This window comes from Rutidosis leptorrhynchoides, chromosome 11 (genome assembly GCF_046630445.1).
Source record: "Rutidosis leptorrhynchoides isolate AG116_Rl617_1_P2 chromosome 11, CSIRO_AGI_Rlap_v1, whole genome shotgun sequence".
Lineage (NCBI taxonomy): Eukaryota > Viridiplantae > Streptophyta > Magnoliopsida > Asterales > Asteraceae > Rutidosis > Rutidosis leptorrhynchoides.
Genome location: NC_092343.1, coordinates 49,606,733 through 49,620,979, shown reverse-complemented (window position 1 = coordinate 49,620,979; position 14,247 = coordinate 49,606,733). Strand labels below are relative to the sequence as shown.

Sequence of the window (14,247 nt, the reverse complement as noted above, 5' to 3'; positions counted from 1 at the left end):
ATGGATAAATATCTAGATATTTTCTACACATACAAATATCTAGATTTTTCCTATCAAATACAAATTTCTAGATTTTTCCTACCATATTCTAAATTCTAGATATTTTCTTATACATATTAATATCTAGATATTTTACATATATACATCTACTAATACCAAATTTGCATTGTATTTTAACAATGTACACCTTTAGTGTTTATCGTTTAAATTTTCTTTCTTATCGGTTGTTTTATGTTTCTTTTATACTGGTTTTTCTTCGTCAACATTTTATGAATTGACAATTTCGTCCCCCAGTAAAGATATTCAAGTTCCGCCACTGCCCATACATATTTCTTTACGTTTGATGAGCTTTTCGCAAAATGTCGACATCATTTCGACTGCTAAACGCAAGTAGCGTTTTACCTTCGTTATACAGTAACTCCTTATTGAGAGTTGCCTTTTTTCAAATCTTCAGATGCATCAATCCAACATTGAGTCAACCATAGTTCTTCATGACCCGTCCAACATTTTTTTTCATAATTTGTAGTTTTTTCCTGTTGCCATTTTTGAGAAGTGTCCTCTTCTTTTGTTATGATGCCCCAAATCAATAATTGTCCTTTAACTTCATGGAGTACGTACCAAATCGTAAAAAAAAACAACGCCCTGTAAGGGGCGTCATTTTTGTGATTTTCGTGCCACTTGAAATTTCGACGGGCCCACATCGCTTCCCTCGTAAGGGGTGGTCTCAATCAACTTTGTACTAGAGATCTTACCAGAGGTCTTCCATAATCTAATCCAGGGCCATCATGTCAAGTTTATGTGCCATGTGTAATAAACAAAAGTAAGCCCTTTATATACAAATATTTTTATATTATAATAAGTTCAATAATATTAATAAAGTCATGGTTATGTTTTTAATTTTTAAAATTTTAAAATCTTAATTGACAAATGAAGGTAATATTAGGCAAAAAATTTTGGTCCCCTATATATATTGGGTCTTGTGCGACCTCATGGCTCGCACACCCCAATATCGGGTCCTTATATTCTGATCTTTATTCATTTCCCCTACAATGGTAATGAACAATTATTTATTTTTCGAAGCTTGTTTTGAGCATATATTCCAACTTTTTAACAATGAAACTATATTAGTTAAGAGTCTGTAACCAAGTGACATTTACAAACCAAATGATACGTTTAGAAACAAAGCTTGACATCTACAATTGAGAAGACTTTTACAATTGGTTATAATTGAGAAGACTCAAAAGTCTTTTACAATCAGACAAGAAAAATAAACTTGACATCCACAAACCAAGTGATACGTTTAGAAACAAAGCTAGACCACATAATAATGATCTTTTACAATCAAACAAGAAAAATAAACTTGACATTTACAAGATACGTTTAGAAACAAAGGTAGACCACAAAAAATTAATCTTAGATTACAACGCAAAAATATACTCCACTACTATGAGTATATATATAGTAATAGTGTTAGTTTAAATATATCAACTACAAACAGAGTCTTGTTTTTTAAAGAAAGAAAAAAAAATGATTAATTCCAAATTGGTTTACTCTGTTTTGGTTTTCTTATATTTTGTTTGTTCATCAGTTTCTTCTTATTCCAACACCAGCTTAACTACTACTACTACTAATAATAATAAATATAAATGCTCTGCTCAACAGTCCCAGGCTCTGCTTCTCTTCAAACACAACCTATTATCAACCAATAGCTCATATATTTATGAATGTATGGATTGGCTTGGTGCTGCAGGTTACTATCCAGTTATGATGAAATGGAAAACAAAGACTGATTGTTGTGATTGGAATGGAGTCACGTGCGATCACTCCAGCGGTGACGTTATCGGTCTCGATCTTAGTTGTGGTATGTTACAAGGTACCCTCCATCCTAACACCTCCCTTTTCAACCTTCCTCACCTCAAGAAACTCAATCTGGCTTTTAATGATTTTAGTAATTCCAAAATTCCACGTGAAATTGGAAGATTTTCAAAAAGTCTCACACATCTCGTCATTTTGCATGTTTTCTGGAGATGTACCACCGGGCATCACGCTTCTTCATAATTTGGTGTCTCTCGATCTCTCCGGGAATCATATAAGTCTTGAACCTGATGTTTTCATACAAGTGCTTCAAAATTTTACTTTTTTGAGAAAACTTTCGCTTCGAGATGTTGATATCTCTTCAGCTTTACCTAGTTATCGTAATATATCTTGTTCTTCGTTGGAATTACTAAATCTTAGGTCGACAGGATTGCAAGGAAAATTACCAGGTTACATCTTTAATCTTCCATCTTTGGAAATACTAGACTTGTCATTTAACAATGTCAGTATTGATGAAATCCCTTCAGGAATATCTCTTCTTCCGACAACTTGAGAGTTCAACATCATGTTTTCATTAGGTTGGTTAACAATTATACTCTTTTGAGAGAACTCCGGCTTTCTAATGTTAATTTGATGGGGTCCCTTCCCAAGTCTCCATCTAACCTAACACAACTCACTTATCTGGATTTATCAATTAACAAACTTAACGGGAAATTGCCATCTTGGTTGTTTACTCTTCCCTCTTTAGAAATTCTCGTTCTATCTAATAACATGTTCAATGGAGATTTACCCTTTAATTCGTTTGCTCTTCCCTCATTTATTAAGATATTATACCTCGATAACAATCAATTAGGTGGTCAATTTGATCAAGCCCTCATTCTGCATTGATTTGGAAAACAACAACTTAAATGGTACATTCCCAGATTGGTTGGGAGGTCTTTCGAACCTGAAAGTTCTTAACCTAAGATCAAACATGTTTCATGGACCCATTGCAACCTCTTTTGTTGTTGATGTTTCATTCCAAAGTCTGTTAGTTCTTGACTTATCTCATAATAGGTTTGTGGGACAACTTCCGACAAAATACTTTCAAAATTTTAATGCCATGAAGCCTGTTATAAGAGGTAGCACAATGCCGGAATATTTGCGCATTACTGACATTGCATACTATTATACTGCCGTTATGACAGTAAAAGGTCAGGACCTCCAATTTGTAAAATTTTTGGTTAACTATATGATTATTGATTTATCCAGTAACAAATTTGAAGGAGATATTCCAAATGTCATTGGTAATCTTATTTCACTGAAAGTGCTCAACTTATCCCACAACAACCTTAAAGGCGAAATTCCGTATGCTCTAGGGTATCTTTTAGATATTGAATCTTTAGACCTATCTTGTAACCGACTCACAGGAGACAGGAGAGATCCCTAAAAGCCTTGCCGGTATCACAAACCTTGAATATTTAAATCTCTCAGAAAACAACCTTGTGGGACGTATTCCGGAGGGAAAACAATTTAGCACTTTTGACATGAGCTCGTTTCAAGGTAATCCAAAACTCTGTGGATCTCCATTGCCCAATTGCAGTGATCATCCACACGAGCCACAACTTGAAGAAGATGACGAAGAAGACAATGGTTTCACATGGAAAGTTGTTATGATGGGATATGGATGTGGAACCTTTGTTGGGCTGCTCATGGGATATTTCATGTTATCAACCGGAAGACCAAAGTGGTTTAATGATATTGCTGATGCTGGAATATATTTAATCCGCACACGACAAACCAAGAGAAGATACATATTTATTGGAAGATAATAAAGTTATTTTCCGAAAGGTACAATTTCATGTGTTTCTTATTTCAACAAATTGTTAAACTGCTCAGTTTCCTTTTCAAATTTTATGCAGGAAGAAGCTTATGCAGGAGTCGGGCTGCTTGAAATAGATTGTGTTAAGTTGGATACATATCCCTTTTTTTTTTTTTTTTTTTGATAGTTTATTGTGGAGTTGTACCTTCCATTTTGACTTAGAGAAGCTTCTCAGTTAAATTGTGTTGCGTTAAAGACATAGTGATATCGTATAATGTTTATTGTAAGAAGTCGAGTTGCATGATATGTAAGCATTCGATCCCAACTCAAATAAAGTATTGTTACAACTCTTCATCTGTCCTATTTATGTTCTGGTATATATTTCTTGTTGTTTTTATTAAATTATAAATAGAAATTAATGATAAATTCATTCTCCCTTTATGAACAGGCTACTTTTTAAAAAACTACCATACATTTCAATATGCTTTTTTATTTTGAACATATATTCATATTCAATCTTATTATTTACAACTGTCTATTTAGTTTAGTTCTACATATGAAAACTGCAACAACTCATCATAACAAAGGTGTTTGTTTTCTACATCTTCAAACTCACTCGGTTATCATATCTGCCGTGTTCGGTTTGATGGGCTGTCAATTTCTCATGATGTTACTATTTCAGGGTTGCGGCCACTGTGGTAACATATATTAGACGTGTTTATACTAGGTATTTCTGTTATCTTGCATATCTTTTTAGGTGGTGAAATGGGCGGGGCAGGCGAATTTGTAAATGATCTGAATATATATATATTTTTTTTGTGCCTTCAGGAAAAATATGACCTAATATGACCCACGTTTATTGGCTCCATCGTGCTTGTACTTAGCTGCTAAATCGGAAGAAAGCATTGTGCAAGCAAGACTAATTGTATGCTACATTAAGAAAATATGTAATGATTATTTTAAAAATTCAAACTTTATGTTATTTTGCATTTTATATTGGATAAAAGCAGTAAATATTTGATCTTTGTTTGCAGATTCGGATGAAAAGTATCGATTGGAAATAAAAGAGATTCTTGAAATGAAAATGAAAATTTTGGAAGCACTAAATTATTACCTTCTTGTGTTTCATCCTTATCACTCATTGCCTCAGTAAGTATCATATGAGTTTCAACTAGGGGTGGCTATTCAAATCCATTTGGGTTATGGTTGTCTCATGTGGGTCAAATTAATCAAAAAAAGTTAGCTACCAAAACGAAACGTGTCGTCAGCCCTCCAAAATGAATCTTAAATTTTTGAAGCACCAAGTTATTACCTTGTCGTGTTTCATCCACTTATCGTTGGTTGCCTCAGTAAGTTAATTTGGGTTATGGCTATCTCATGTGGGTCAAATGAATCAAAAAATTTAGCTTCCAAAACGAAACGGGTCAAATGGGTCGTGAGCCCTCCAAGATGAATCTTAATTTCTTACAGTCAATAGTGTCCTGTGTAATTTGGGGTTCGCTTGCCACAATCATGAAGGAGACCCATTTTGACCTTTCGACCCAATTATCGTGTTTTGCGTGCTCATTTTGAGTTTTGTTGAACAGGTTGGTTCAGGATGCTGGTATGAGCGATGCAACTCAACTGACCTGGTAAGAATCTGGTCATCAAGTAATTTGACTTTTTCCAAACTTAGGTTTCATATCTATAAAGCAACCATCTTTATTCGTTATTATTCAAAACAATTTCACTGTATTCATTGTAGACTAGTTGTTTTTTTTTTTTTTTTTTTTTTTTTTTTTTTTTTTTTTCCTGTTTACTATTATTGTAGCGTAATCATGTAAGTTCCTGAATTTTTTTATTTATTCTTTTGCGTTGCTTAGGGGACTTGTTAATGATACTTATAAGATGGATCTAATTCTCGTACACCCACCACATCTGATTGGATTAGCCTGCATTTATGTAGCTAGTGTGCTCAAGGAGAAAGATAATACGGCTTGATTTGAAGATCTACGAGTTGACATGAACGTGGTATGATTTCTGCTGTTATCTCTCTAATAGATGGAAGTCATTAAATTGTGTAACTTGGCTAAAAAATGGAATATCATAAATGGGTGATGATCCTTACACCACCATGTTTTAGATGTACACCACCAAATATGCTTTAAAGCATCTTTTATCTTTATAAATCTCATACCTAAATCCGCCACGTGTCACCTCATAATTCATCCTCCCTAATCCTAATTTTCTCCTAATTTATAATTAAAAAATTCGTTAATTACCTACATCTGACACGTGTCCTTCAAAACCAGGGATTAAATCAAAACACGTTTCATTCAGTTTTAGGCTCTCGATCTATTTCTCAAACCGCTCCTCTCTCTCAAAAGTGAAAACCCTAATTTTTTTTTACCGTTGATGTTTGCTTTTGTATGTACATCGAATTGCTTGCTTTTGTATGTTTGATTTTGAACATCGAATTGCTGGATAATTGCTCATAACTTATCCAATAACGATACAAATCATCCGTGTTAATCTGAAACATCTGATAAAATGGTGAAAATCGTGATGCCTCTCCGTCCAATAAAGGTTAGATGTTCAATTAGGTGCAATTAGGGTTTTGAAGATTCAACTTTCATGTAATCTATCAGTGAACCAATGTTCAGCAAGCGAATTTTTCCATGTAAGTATAAATTGTTAAAGATTTCTATGTGTTACTCAATTATTATTTTGTATTACGACATCAGTATTCATAATTAATAATGATAATTGATATTTGAATTTTTAGTGAGGATTGAATCTTCATCTGCGCTTCTTCGACTGAAATAGCTGCCTTCCTGCTATTGACTTACTAAGGTGCATTTTATTTATTTATTTAATTATTTATTTTTTAAATTAAACGACTGTAATGCTTATTGTTTCACGTTCATTCTTTTTTGTTTGCGTTTGGTTGTCGACACATCCATAATCTATACGCAATTGTATGTTTTTTATGGATGCACACCATGTGTTCTATGAAATGACATTGTTAAATTTTTGAATTTTTTTTTGTTGAAATTGCATATTGGATTTTGGGTTTATGTAAATCTATGCCATCTTAGTTACGAGATAGCAAATTTGTAATTTAAGGTATTTGCAACCATAATTTTTCTTAGTTACTGAGTGTTTAAATGTATGTTTGTTTTTATTAGTTTAATAGACATTATCTCATATGTTATGCAATTAAGTTTGTGATATTCTGAAAATGAATTTATAGTTTAGTGTTGTATGTTATCTTTGAACTCATTCGTGAGATAGCATTAGTTGTTTTTTTGTTGAGGTTTACAGTTGCTGCTCTGATGTATCTTTTTCTATGCTTAAATGTTGTTGTTGTTACTTTCATTTTAAAAGCTGTTACCGTGCTACATGTTAGTGTCAACATCCCTTAAATGATATCTCTTGGTTTAGACGTGTCATGTGGTCCTGAGTGTCTTAACTTCTGATTAAACACGAGTTTATGGGATAAAATTGCAGTAACATGCAAATTATGATGGTAATGTAGTAGCGTGTTTTCAACAATATATATAGCGTAAGACGTCATGCTAAACATGTAAATTAAAATGTAGCAGCGTGTAGTAGTTTTATGCTTCAACATGTAAATTTAGCATAACTTCAACAAAATTAGCATCAGTAATATGAAATTTGAAATTTGTAAATTTAGCATAACTTCAATAAAATATGAAATTTGAATGTAGTAGTTGTATGATTATTTGGCCGCAGCATGCAAATTTGCAGTCGCATGCAAACATGTTGTAACGTGTTATCAACAATCTATGTAGTTAATAGAGTGGCTCATATTAAGCGGACTCAAACCGGTGACATTCCCCACAAGTTAAACCACCGCCTCAAAGGTTCCACGACTGATTCTACAATAGAAGCCAACGATAGACAATAACATAGGTGTACACGGCGTTGTGATGGACTTCTTTTTTACTTAATGATTTTGGCCAAAAGTTTGTTGAAATTGGTGATAATAGAACTTATGCATAGGTTAAAAACGAGATGCATAATTTCATATTTACATGTTTTTTAGTTGTATTGTTGGTGAAAAACGTAAGTTCATTTAAAACAGTTAACTTTTTGTGGACTTGACGATTTTGACAAAAGTTATTAAAATTGCACCTTAGTAAGCTTATGTTTATGTAATATCTCATGTTTAGTACACATTTGTTGAGGTTAATTTGGTTAGTAAGTTTAGGTGAAATTATGAAATTAGTACACATGCAGTATCGTGACATAATATAGGTTAATAATCGAGCACTGTGATGTGGTCCTTTTTTGATTATGGTGAATAGAAATCTTGTGCAGTAACTACAACAAGGCGTGTTGCTGAACTACTTGGAGATGTATATTCATTCAGCCAATTCAATCTTTTGTATTTTAATTTAGTAGCATCACGTTACTACTTACTATTTTGTGGTGTTACCTGGATAATTTTCTATTCTACATATGAAGGTTTTGATTATACGTGGCAAATGGGTCACTTTAGTTCAGTTTGGGTAACGGGTCAAAACGATTTGGGTTGAAATGAGTCATGGGTCAAACGGGTAAACATTTTACTTTACTTTTCCAATTATAACTACAAATGTTTGAAATCAGTAACCTTTCACGTTCTCTCTTTCCTTCGTCAGTATAGAACCTTTTTTTTATGTACATTAAATTAATTATTTATTGCAATTGTTTCTTAATGGCACCAAGATTTGTTGTATGTTTTGGGATGGTTTTGCAGATATGTTATATGGTCAGATCTTTCAGACTGCGTCGGATAATGCTTGGTTGACTTTGGAGGTTATTTTACATGTCTTATTATTAATCAATCATTCTAAATTCATTGAAGGGGGCGATGTTTGTTTATTTTTGAATAACATGCAAGCTGATGGTGGCATACTATGATCGAGGTACATAAGTAATTAGTTACATGCTATATACCTCTACTGCTCTTTAGGGGTGTTCAAAATCGGATACCTTAAAATTCGGATATCCTTAATTGATACGGAGTGTATATCATTTTAAGATTCAAGATTGTTTGCGGAAGAGTCCCCGTGCAACGCACGGGCTCTTAAATCTAGTTGTATTATATAACACTTTAATGCACATCTAATGGCATATAGCTAAAAATAGTGGTGTAAGGATCACCTCCCATCTCAAATGGGTCAATATCACACGATAGAGTCATATATTGTTGTAATAGTTTTTGAAACCAAAATGATTATAGCTCTTGCTTTTATTTATGTCATTTTACGGCTTTTAGCTACACCTGCAACTATATCACAGCTACTTTCGCCAAACATACCCTACGTTTGCTCCAATTACGTCTCTGTATATGTATCAGGGGCAGAGGTATATTGATGGGTGGGGTGGCCCGTGCCACCACTCAGTCCACGAGCCCATGTAGGATATTCCTTATAAATATTGTGACTTCCACATAAGGACCTCATCAGCCCAGCTTAAGGACACCAACAGCCAAGCCCAAGGACCCCAGACTTTTTAATTTACATCAGTCCAGTCCAAAGATTGTAGGCCTAATTTTTTTAGGCGGGAAAAAACACGGCACAATTCAGTGCTTTATTTTAATTTTAGGTTGAATTTAATTTTTAATTTTTTATATTAAACAAATATTGAAAAACCATCTGTATTTGTTGAGAGAAGGAACAAAAGTTCGAAGAATGGTACTGAATGAAGCCGTCTGATACTCTGATCCCTTTGAGTGCAAAACTTCAAGCAAAATTATGAGGTTTAAATATTTTTTCATATGGCCATTTATAATTTATAATATTAGTATATTACCATTCAATAAAAAAACTCATATAGGAATAGGAATGCAGATTTATTTTTCTCCTTTAAAAGTATTAAATGATGATACATAGTTTTGATTTTATTTTTATTGACAGATTCCTTTTTTGAAATTGACATTTTGGAAGATCGATTCTTGACTACATCAGTACACTCTCAATTCTTAATAGGTATTATGTTGGAAGCTTCGACGAGCCCAACACACCCACTATTGAGGACCTAGATTATACTACACTCACTACACCAACACTTTGACGTTGGTTAGCCTTTAATTTTATGAATCCTTAGTGCACAATAATAGTGAGGCGACAGTGTCGACCATATATCATTCAGGCGGTATAACCGACCATATATAACTTAGGCGGCAGAGCCGACCATATAATGAGAACAACTCAAGTGCACTAAGAACTTAAACACAAACTAAGGCTTAACCGGGAAACTTAACAAGGAACACTTTTATTAATACAAAGAAACAATTACAATATTATGAACTCAACTCACACTCTTCACAACTTCTTCACAACTTCTTCTAACTCTTCTTCACTTCTCTACTTCATCTCTACTTCACATTTCACACCTTACAAATGAACTCCTCACCCCTATTTATACTACTCCATGGAAACTTCTACACACTAGATATTTTCATGGATAAATATCTAGATATTTCTTCACTTATAAATATCTAAATTATCTAGAATTTTCTTTTATATTCTAATATCTAGATATTTTCTTATACATATTAATATCTAGATATTTTACATATATACATCTACTAATTCCATATTATTTTATAATATCAAATTTGCATTGCATTTTAACATATTATATTGTTATCCTATACTTACTTTCAAGTTTATAATGTAGTGTTTGTTGTATGTATTTCAGTATCGGTACATTCTTCTTAATTGATATTGATAAAAAAAAAATTATAGATATGCAGGGTACATGAAAGATATGTTGTAAAAAGAAAAGTACCATCTAATGAGAAAGGACCATCAAATGCGAATGATTCAAACAAATTTTCATACTCTAGCTCTACTCTTTCGATGCCAAAGAAAATTAACATAGATGATCTTCCTTGTGATCCCGCAAATAGAACCAAAATATTAGACTATGACTCTAATGAAAGAGATGAAATCATACGACTTTATATGCAAAGAGTACCTTGTCAACCACGTGACCATTTGTTTTCGATAAAAAAGTAGGTAATAAAGATAGACGTAGGGGAAATTTGGAGGGGAAAAAGTAGGTAATAAGAAATATCGTAGGGGAAATTTGTGTTAGACTTTAACTTGATCTTTTATGTTTAGTCAATCATACTTTGTCACTGTAAATTTTATATGCGATATATTTGTATTATTTTGTGACCCCATCGATTTAAAATTCTGGATCCGCTGGATCCGCCCCTGATATGTATAGACCCATATTTGTCTTAATTTAGTGACGCGTTCGTTATTTATATGACAGGTGAAAAACATAGCAATGGAAATACTAGATTTCTATGATTCACACAAAATGATAACTGATGATAAAGTGAATGATGGCCCGTGTACAAGCTCTCCATAAGAACATAAAGAGAGTGGATACAATGCCTACTTTTGTTATTATGAAATAATGTAACTTCAATACTAAAAAAATGTTATCTATATCTATATCTATACTTCTATATCTATCTATCTATACTTTATACTTATACTATACATTAAAAGAAAAATCCAATCCAATTGAGATATATTAAACATACAACTTTTAATCTTGGCCATTGGATTCAATTAATGACAAACCTTAACCTTATTTCTAAACCCTTGGATCAAATTCTAAGCTTATAACTATTCTTAGTAATGTTTCCCTAATTACCCATACATCATAACGGGGGCAAAAAAATTGCATCTATAGCCATTTCATTCGCCAAACACACACAGAAATTAGGGCAAAAACTGTCTACTACCTTCATTCTACTTCCATCTTCTTCAAACATCTATCCCAAAAATGTGTATCAATCAAGGATAGAATCAAGGATAGCGGGTTGATTATCAATCCATTGTTAAATCATCATCGACTATTTCAGAATCAAAGGTTAGTAAATCATTATTCTGTTACGCCATACATTCAAAATTCAGGAACCCTAATTCTTTCTCCAAAATCGTCCCCAATTGATCTACTTATCCCATTCTTCATACATTACATGGCGTTGACTTCTTGTATCCTACATTAAGAAAATATGTAACTCTTATTTTCAACGTTCAAATTGATGTTATTTTGCATTTTTATATTCGGTAAGAGCAGTAAATATTTAATCTTTGTTTGCAGATTCGGATGAAAAGTATCGATGTGAAATAAAAGAGATTCTTGAAATGGATATGAAAATTTTGGAAGCACTTAATTATTACCTTGTTGTGTTTCATCCGTATCGTTAGTTGCCTCAGTAAGTATCATATGAGTCATTTAACAAAGGGTGGCTATTCAAATCCATTTGGGTTATGGTTATCTCATATGGGTCAAATTAATCAAAAATTTAGCTACCAAAATGAAACGGGTTAAATTGGTCGTGCTCATTTTGATTTTTGTTGAACAGGTTGGTTCAAGATGCGAGGATGAACGATGCAACTCAAATAACCTGGTTAGAATTTGGTCATCAAGTAGTTTGACTTTTTTCCAAACATGGTTTTCTTGATTATATAAAGCAACTATCTTTATTCATTTTTATTCAAAACAATTTCACCATCTTTATTTTATTTTCATTCAGTGTCATTGTAGCATAATCGTGTAAGCTCGGCATTTTTATATATTATTTTGCATTGTTTAGGGGACTTATTAATGATACTTACAAGATGGATCTAATTCTCGTACACCCACCACATTTGATTGGATTAGCCTGCATTTATGTAGCTAGTGTTATCAAGGAGAAAGATAATACTGCTTGGTTTGAAGATCTACGAGTTGACATGAACGTGGTATGGTTTCTACTATATGTATACCTATATATACATATGTATACATGTATACATTTATATACATGTATACATTTATATACATATATACATGTATATAGATATACATAGAGGGGCGCGATCCAGGGAGAAACAAAAGAAATGGGAAGAGGGGAACTAACGTGACCAGTGATGGAAGCAGAATTTTTTTCACCGGGGCGAATTTTTTTTTTTTTTTAAACATAGCAATTTCTTGGGTAATATATGGAGTTTTTTTTTTTGCCAAAATATGGAGGTTTTGGGGCAAAATTTGAAGGTTTTTAGGCAAAATTTGGATGTTTTTGGATAAATTTTGAAAGTTTTAAGGCAAAATATGTAGGTTTTAGGGCAAAAATAAAAAATCCACTGGGGGCAAAGTAAAAAAATCCGAAATTTTATACGCTGAAAATTGCAAATCTACTGGGGGTGGGCGCCCCCCTCTGCCCTTACATAAAACCGGCCCTAAACGTGACGAATGATAATTAACATTCATCATATGCGTGATATGTGTGATGAATGTTAATTACTCGCTCTGTTCCATAAATAGATAAGAATAATATGCCAAAGTTCTTTTATCCCCAACTTTATACATGTAAGACAAAAATATAGGTAAAAAGTAAGGGGTAAGACTACAAAGTTAACAAAAAGTATATGTGACAGTCATTTTTGTGTGTTTCTTGTCTGGGAACAATAGATTTGGGACGGAGATAGCATCATTTATCAGATGTGTGATGAATGATATTACGCGCTTCCCCCTCATCTCCTTTTATTTACTTCCCCATGATCACTCCATTATACCTATATTCGCTCCAATTACGTCACTCTTTAGATTTATGGACCCATATTTGTCTTAGTTTGTGACTTCTTCGTTATTTATTTGACAGGTGAAAAACATAGCAATGGAAATACTAGATTTCTACGATACACACAAAACGATTACTGATGAAAAAGTGAATGTTGCCATGCACAAGCTCTCCATAAGAACATAGAGATAACGGTTCCAATTCCTTTTTTTTTTTTTTTGTTATGGCTGAGTACTTGAATTAGTGTAGATTCAATACTGAAAAAAATGTTGTTGTCATGAACCTTTAAATTAAAAGCAAATATACACCATTGAACCTGAAAATTAAAAGCTACTAGCATTATGAATTTTGTGTCACTATGTTAATCACTTCAGTGTTGAATAAGTATGGTTACGTACGGGGCATGTTAATTATGCCAAGCAGGTTTGTTATGGTTTAATCTGCCTAATCAGAGTAGAAACCCTAATAATCACAAAACACAATAGCCGAATAATAAACACAGAAAAAAGAAAAGAACACGAGAATTATAGTGGTTCAGTTTCGATGTGAAACCTACATCTACTTTGGAACTAGAGAGTATTATTAATTTGGAGGTGATGCAAAACATGTACAAATGAGAGAGTATATATAGACAAGGATTAAATAAACCTTAGTCTAGGTAAACCCTAAAATCGGCCTAAACTAATTAGGGCTGGCCAAACCCTAACTTAGTCACCAAGTAAACAAGCTGCCATATTATTGAAGCCTACACCCTTTACAATCTCCCACTTGGAGGCTTCGAATACCATCGATCTGCACTCTTGTACTTCTGCTCTGCAAAAACTTAGCTCGTCTCTACTCTCTCTAGTTCCTTCCTTCTCTTCAATGTTCCTGAAGGCCAGTTGAAGCTATGCACAACTTCAACTTATCCAGCGTTACTGGTTTGGTGAACATATCTGCCGGATTCTTTGAACCTGGAATGCTCTCCAGATTAAATGTTCCATTGCTTATCCGTTCTCTGATAAAGTGATACTTCATGCCAATGTGCTTCGTCTTAGCATGATAGACTGGA

The 14,247-nt window shown here is 33.2% G+C and overlaps 1 long non-coding RNA gene and 2 pseudogenes across 1 annotated transcript; all 3 read left to right on the top strand.

Moving 5' to 3' along the window:
• The first annotated feature begins 1,527 nt into the window (after nucleotides 1-1,527).
• On the top strand, nucleotides 1,528-3,723 carry LOC139874552 (receptor-like protein 32; annotated as a pseudogene).
• A 259-nt stretch (nucleotides 3,724-3,982) lies between these two features.
• LOC139874551 (cyclin-C1-2-like) lies at nucleotides 3,983-13,403 on the top strand (annotated as a pseudogene).
• On the top strand, nucleotides 5,845-8,702 carry LOC139876371 (uncharacterized). Its single transcript, XR_011768069.1, has 2 exons — nucleotides 5,845-6,275; nucleotides 8,361-8,702. It is a non-coding gene; the product is annotated as an uncharacterized lncRNA (long non-coding RNA).
• Nucleotides 13,404-14,247: the final 844 nt, after the last annotated feature.